The sequence below is a fragment of the Sinocyclocheilus grahami genome, unplaced genomic scaffold (assembly GCF_001515645.1).
Source record: "Sinocyclocheilus grahami isolate Dianchi unplaced genomic scaffold, SAMN03320097.WGS_v1.1 scaffold2619.1, whole genome shotgun sequence".
Lineage (NCBI taxonomy): Eukaryota > Metazoa > Chordata > Actinopteri > Cypriniformes > Cyprinidae > Sinocyclocheilus > Sinocyclocheilus grahami.
The window spans coordinates 11694-19741 of NW_015507798.1; the positions used below are offsets into that span (position 1 = coordinate 11694).

Here is an 8048-nt window from a genome sequence, read left to right on the forward strand (position 1 = left end):
CATCCTCTTCATCATGCTGCTGCTTCTTCGTGTGCTGATGCTGTCGCTTCTCTCCGGTGGTTCAGTCAAAGTTGTGCAGAATTTTGAAAGTGGCTGTGGTCAATTGTTTGCAAATGGAAAATCACCAACAAGATTTCCTGGTCCACAATACAGGCAGATCTGCCAAACTCTAAATAATGATGTTTATTATGCCACATTCTATGACACTGACAACAAGATCCCCGTGTACTCAGCCTACAAGTTTGAAGGACTAAAGGACTGCACAAGACTAGACAAGTGGTACATTGAACCTCAAGTAAGTGAAATGTTACTCTAAATGGGTTCAGGTAATTGTTGTACCATATTACATTTGTTATTTATTTATTTAGTGTGGGTGGAGTTATTTCTTTGCTGTTTATCCTCTTAGACTTTGAAAATATTCACAGCTAATCTTTAAAGTAAAATCATTTTAAAAATAAAAAAAATCATATCATCATCATATTTTTCTCATTGTATGCATGTAGCACCCTATGGTGTAATACTTTGTCCAGCCTCCTTTGATAACAGCTCTTAGTCTTCTTTTACTCATAAGTTTCATAAGTTTGAAGAAAACATAAATTAGGATCTGACTGAGATCTTTCCAACTAGATCCATTAGTTCCATAACCATTCCATAATTCAAGATCATTCTGTATGAGCACCAAATAATGTGTCAAACAGCTTTAAAATCTAAAGAAACATGAGGATACTAAATCAGATAAATGCTTATAAAATAAAAGAGATATTGCTAATATATTATATGTGTAGTACAGTACAAAGCTGAATAACAGAAGGAGCTGTAAAGAAAGGTGGTATGATCTCAGCCTACAGAGTTTGCATCACATATTAGTATGATTTGTTTTCTCTTCTCCTTAAGCTAATGTTTTCAATTGATTCACTGTTGCAGCTTGACGACAATAATGCATCACCAAACATGAAATTCGAGAAAGATGTGAAAATACAAGGACTTGGAGGCCGTCAAGCTCTCAATGGAGACTATGAGAATTCTCGTTACGACAAAGGTCATCTGGCACCAGTCTACCAGGCACAGTCACAGAGCTGTGCTTATGCCACCTTCACTCTCACCAATGCTGCTCCACAAAACCCCTCTTTTAACTGAGGTCAGTGGAGGGTACTAGAAAAAAAAATTGCAGAAGAACTGTCCGATCAATGTCTACCGAAGAAGTATTCTGTTTACATTGTGACAGGGGTGGTACCAGGTACTGGTAACATAAACAATAGAGTGAAAGTGCCTAGTCATTTCTGGACTGTGTACTGCTGCTTAGACAACAATAACAGATGTCAGATCTCAAGCGGGTTTATTGGAGAGAACAAGAAAGATACTCCCAAAAACAAAACTGTGAAGGATTTAGAGACAGATTTGGCAACGCTTTATAATGTTGATTCATTTGAGTTGTTTGATAACTCTACAAAACTCCCACCGAAGAAACAAAGTGAATCAGAAAATGAAAATAAGCTCTTTCAAAATAAAGCATCAGTGAGCTATTGTCTGAAAGAGAAACTTTATCAAATGTTTTCTTTGTTGTTATTGTTACTTCTGACTCAATTATTATAATGGTTAGTGGAATCATGAAGAAAATCATGCTCATGCTTTGAAAAGGTGTACTAACATGAAGTCCAGTTTTTCAAGAATTCTTTAAATTCTTAGATGTTCGACTGTAATTAATAATTGAAACAATTATAATATGTATAAATGGAGTGCATAATATATTACACTAATATGAAATAAAGATTGTTTTTGTTTTGTTTTTTTTAATTGAAAAAAAGAAACTTTTTTGGCCCCTTTGCCTCTTTATTGGACAGACATCCATTAGATTGTAACTCTAACTGCTAAGCCACAACTCTGACACCGATTCACTCTCGATTTACTCAAACTTTGAGATCATTGTAAGATCATAAAGTTACATTATTGCAAAAATATCCATTGGAAAAAAAATTGCCTGACACATGTGGAACTCGTCCCTCTCAGTCAATGTGAATTTAATGCAAAATAATGTATTTACACTGAAATCAATGTAAATACATAAACACACACACAAACATTGTATCACAAACTCAAAATCTGATGTTGATTTTCCTAGTCAGGTGACTAAAATCAACACGCACTGATTGACAGCTGTGATTTTTGTAAACCTCCAAATGTAAACCTTTTAAATGACATAAGATACAGTGACACAGTAGAGAGAAATATTAAACACTTCTGTGCGTTTATTTGCATTCATTCTTTTAAGAAAATTACAATCATTGGAGTGTAAAACAAAATTAGGCACAATTTCAACCAAAACCACCAGAGAGAAAATATGATACTAACAGAAAGAGTTTACGTATATTCAGCCAGCGTGCTTGTTTACTTCATGAGATCCATCAAGGGTATATCACCAGATACAGTATAATGGAGAGACAAAAAAAAACACAACGCTTAATATACGTAGGAAAGTTGTCAGGAGCAACGTCTGATAATTTTGCTCCAGAAATGTTGTTTATGCACATTATATGGAACAACTGGAAAACTTTTATATGTGTCATTGAAACCTAAGCTTGGAAAACTTTGTCTGTCCTCATTCAGGCAGACAGGACCTATACTTGCATGACTAGAAAATAAACCAGCAGTAAAACCAACATGATCAATTCTTTGATCATGAGTCTTTTGACTGTGATGCTGTTGTAGGATTATGCTCATAATCGTAGTATTCCACAGAAAAAGTCATTAAAAATGAGAAGCTGGGAGAGAATGTGCAAAAATTTTTTGCAAATTGAAAATCACCAACAAGATTTCCTAAACCACAATACAGGCAGATCTGCCAAATGCGAAAAGGAAGTCTAAGTATAGTATTCCACAGAAAAAGTCATTAAAAATATCCACTGTTCAGTTTTTTTTTTCCTTCCTTTTTTTAATTACTGAGAAGCTGGGTTTGCACTGTTTCAGGGAATGAAAACAATTTCACAGAAACATGAACGAAAATTAAATGAAGTTTAATTACTCTGAAATGATCATTTGAAGTTACCTTTAATTGGTTAACAACATTTTTTACTGGTCTACTTAATATTTTAATTTGGCAACCAATCTTGAATTCAAATAGTACATGCAAATGTGTTGTTGACACATTCAGCATTAGTGAAATGCCCAGCACGCTCAGCTGACAAAGCAAAATTAAGAGCTCCAACCCCTTTTCAGTGGTCAGATTGACGAGAGTAATTGTTTTTGCTTCGACTTGGACTGTAAAGTGAACTCAAAGCTTAGTTTTAGTTAGTTTTTATAGTGTCTCAGTTCACATTACATTTATTAGTAGTAGTCGTAGTAGTAGTACACAACTGTACAGAGGTGTAAAGAGTACCTAAAAACCATACTTGAGTAAAAGTACAGACACCTTACAGTAAAAATTACTCCACTACACGTTACAAGTCACCAATTCCAAAACAACTTGAGTAAAAGTCTTAAAATATCTGATTTTAACAGTACTTAAGTATTTTACTTATACTAAATATAGGCTCAAAGATGCACTAGTCAAAGAGACATGCCAGTGAAAAACTGTAACATTGTGGAGAAACTGCAGAAAACAGGCAGAGGCAAGGATTTATGTGCAGGTATTTCATGGAAAAAACTAGAACAAACAATAAGGCAAAACCCAAAGGGAACAAAGAACAGAATGACTGGCAAACACACAACCATTACATTCAACAACTCACAAGGAACTAAAGAAAAACTAGGGCTATATATACACACAGGGGGCTAAGAAGCTTAACAAGATAAGACACACTTGGGGAGACTAACCAAGGGGAACCAATGAACAAACGGACTACAAACTGACTACAAACACCACGGGAGACAGGAAGTGACATAAAAGTCCAGGGCAAGGCACAGAGAGCATGAAACAAAAACAAGAAAGAGTTGAAGAGTTGATAAACCAATCATGTTTATTTTCTAAAACCAAAATAAAACTGAATATCTCAAAATTACAAAACAAAACAAACAAACAAACAAAAAACAATATCTTTCAAAAAGGTCTCTTCAGTATAATGGAAAAATAAAATTATGTTAAGTAAAATTAAAAAGCAGAAGCCTTCTTGCAGTGGATGTGCTGGTTTCGGCCTCATTGCCAGCTGTAGTCATGTCCTCATCTCATATATAAAACACTTTTGATTCACAAATACTTGCTAAGGAACTCGCATTCTCATAAAGTAGCCTTGTTGACAAGTTTGGGTGAGTAAGTGCAAAACGCAGAAGATGCAGTACTTTCAGTGACCTGTATAGGCATTATCACGTCTTTTGTAGCAGAAATAAACTGCTGCAGAAAAAGCTAGGTCCATGCAAAATGTACTGTGTAACTGCAACACTCATTTCAAATGTAGTGGAGTAAAGAGTAAACGTTGCTAATATCTTTGATACTCAGTACAACTACAAAGTACCCGAAAATATACTCAAGTACAGTAACTAATTACATTTACTCTAATACTTTACACCTCTGCAACTGTAAAATATGAAAATAAATATGTATGTTTTATAATTACTTTGCAGTAGTAAAATTACAATACTTCTATCTAAATTTTGTCATTTGCAATTGGTCCTTGCAACCTTCAAGCCTTTATTTTGCCAAAAAATTGCAGTTTGTGAAAATATCTTATTACAAATCCAGTGAAATGCTGTAATTGTCTGTCCACAAAAATGTTGGAAACTATGTGAATGCATTACTCGCACATGTTGCGTTCCTGAAATGCAAAAGCACATGCAGAGATGGAGTTCACAGCAAAATAATTCTCTCTTATGCATGTTCTGCAAGGTATGTAAACTTATGAGCAAAAGTGTAGTGCCGTCATATTCATTTTCTTCACTTATTGTCTTCTTACTACATCAAAAACAGTGTGTCCACAGAGAAGGGTTCAATCGTTCATAAGCAAAAAAATATGGATAAAAATGTTTTTTTTTTTTTTTTATGATGAAAAAGAGCTTGTTTTATCAAAAGCAACACTTAATAATATCCCATATCAAAGCAAGGTTGTTTTTCAAGGACACATGCGTGTTTCATAAGGTTTCAAAGTTGTGTCCACACTTTTTGTCAACACCGTCAGACATTCAATAAAATGTAAAAAAAAAATCGGGGAATATCAGGGGCAGCTGTCACTCTAACAGACCCCCTTGCCACATTCCACCTCTGCAGAGTACATCAATGCCAGAAAGGCTCTGGTAAGTTTTACATATTTTTAGAATATTTAAAATCCTAATGTTAATATTTCCTATCACAACCATGATATGTCAAGACCATCTTCCAATTTCTGAGGAAATTATTTGAAATGTTTAGATCATTTTATTCTCCTGAAGCAGGTTGGCATCTAGCATCAACAGAGAAAACAAAATAGCTATTAAATTAAGTCCATTTGTTTTGTGAAAGAAATGCCAAATTCGTCACCAGAAAATCTGACGGTGCTGGGCCAGTGACGGAGTTCATATTCAACATGAAGTCATCATATTTTTGTGGTTTTCAAGTCATTTTTAATTACATTAAATATAAAATAGTGTATTTGATACTTAAAATGACAATGAATTCAGGTTTTCATCACCACCGTCATGTCCCCTGCCAGATGAATATTTTGATAATATTTGATTATGATATTTTATATTTGATGAGGAATTGTTGGTCACATGTGCAGTGGTGGAAAGTGTACTGAAAATTTGTACTCAAGTACAAGTACTGTTACATTGCTGAAATAATACTCAATTACAAGTAAAAGTACTGGTGTCAAAACAGTACTTAAGTAAAAGTACTTCTTTCAAAAACTACTCAAGAGTACTAGTTACTAGTTACTTTTTAGCCGGCGATATTTAAAGGGGTCATATGACGTTGCTAAAAAGAACATTATGTTGTGTATTTGGTGTAATGCAATGTGTTTATGCAGTTTAAGGTTGAAAAAACATTATTTTCCACATACTGTACATTATTGTTTCTCCTCTATGCCCCGCCTTTCTGAAACGCGTATCACACCGCGTAAACATAAAACCATTTGTGATCAGAGAAATGACAAACAACAAGCACTACTCTATACTACTCAAAATTCGCGTTTAAATCATCAGTGGCAAATTCTTTAAATATGAAAACGTACTTACAGGCTGTGAGTCAGAAGCGCCAGACTGTCCTTGCAAAGTTGGAATTGCCCCACTTTGTAGAAACAGCCTTTGTGCACAGACGCATTGTAGGCTACTCTGCGAGGAAACAGTCCTCCATAAAATGTGCTGCACACATCTGAATATTTGGGTTGAAGGGTTCTGGAACAGTGTTGTAAATACAACTTAACCACTGATTTCTAGTCATGTCCATTTTTGGAAGACCAAACAAAGTAGTTTCGCTTTCACAACGAAACAGCGTCACACACGGTGGCCTAGAGTGAGCGGCGGCAGCCTACAGTGAGCAGAGGCAGGGGGCTAGCGTGAGGAACGGCCGGAGGGTTAGAGTGAGCAGAGGCGTGGGCTTGAGAATGGCGCGGCTGGCAATTTCGACGAAGGAGCGTCTGGAAGGACATGTGACAACTCCGGGCTGGACTCCGTTTCGTCCACGGTGAAAGTCGATCTGGTGATCCACAGCACAAAGTTGTAGTATTTCCTCAGCAACCAGCACGGATCAGCTCTAGGCATGACGAAGCGGATATCGTCCTCTTTTGGAAGGCCAAACAAAGTAGTTTCGCTTTCACTAATAATATTAATTAAATAATGCTCATAAATGGCTGTTGAGATAGCATTCTCAAGTGAAATGAGTAGAGGCTTGGACCCGGAAACAGCAGTCCTTACGTCATGACTTAGCAAGCGGATTCTCCCGAACCCATCAAACTGACATCATCAGAACCATAACGTCATACCAGAGAAGAAGCCAATTTTCAGTTTTTGATTAATGATTACGACGGCAGACAATTTTTTTTTTTCAGTGTGTTGACTTGCACGGTTTAATTGTTCACCACAAGACTAGTAATGTGCACTAAAAAGTAAGTAGGGTCATTTTTGATTTCATGATAACAAATCATTTTCAATACCATTGGCAAAACTAACATACTGTATACTGCCATATAGATATTTTAATATTTAAAAAAAAATGTGTCCATCCATTTTTTCAAGGCAATCATTATTTCAAGCTTTGAAATTGGTTTAATCCAAGTCTTCTAAAAAGACACATGCACTTTATATGATGAACAGATTTTAATATAGGCTTTTATTTACATACAAATGTTGATCAATTACCATTACAAAACTCCCAATCTTAAACATTTGCTCATTCTGTGTATTTGTGTCTTTAAAATAGGGTAACTTTGTTGCAAAAGCTTACAGCACAAGGAAGCTTGATTTCAAATTTGATTTCAAACTGAATTGTATTTGCAAAAAAAGACAAGTACACAGTCAGTAATAAAGTTATGAAAACCTGAGGTGTAAAGTATTGGAGTAAATGTAATTAGTTACTGTACTTGAGTATCTTTTTGGATACTTTTTAGTTGTACTGAGTATCAAAGATATTAGCAACGTTTACTCTTTACTCCACTACATTTGAAATGAGTGTTGAAGTTTGTTGTAGGAAAATTAATGTTTTACTCTGTATGTATGTCACCTGAAATGCAACAAAGACATCACACATTAAAACAGAGAGCCTTTGAAGTCTTTAGGGCGGGTAATTTAATCAGGAAAGACAGAGGGGTTAGTACTTTTGGCCTCACGGGTGTGAAGGCACACAAACACACAGTAAAAACAAATGATCAGAAAGAGCCTTTGAACTCTTTAGTGCAGGAAAGACAGAGGGGTTGTTGACCTCACAGATGTGAAGATAATAAAAGCCCAGGGGGGTTAGAAGGACCATTGTTTTTTCTGAATACAGCTAGGTTTGGTTTAAGGAAAACCTGCAAGAAGTGGGGGTGATAACAGTATAATAAGGCTGTCTGCTTTCAGTGTGATTTCAGGTCTGTTGTGCTTCAGGGTAGCTGCTGAAACATGAACATACCTCTTTAAGGAAAATAAACTTCTTTCCTTAAATATAATTT

The 8048-nt window shown here is 35.5% G+C and overlaps 1 pseudogene; it reads left to right on the top strand.

The window, feature by feature from the left end:
• The first annotated feature begins 13 nt into the window (after positions 1–13).
• LOC107575405 (endonuclease domain-containing 1 protein-like) overlaps positions 14–8048 on the top strand; it is a 9103-nt pseudogene continuing 1068 nt past the window's right edge.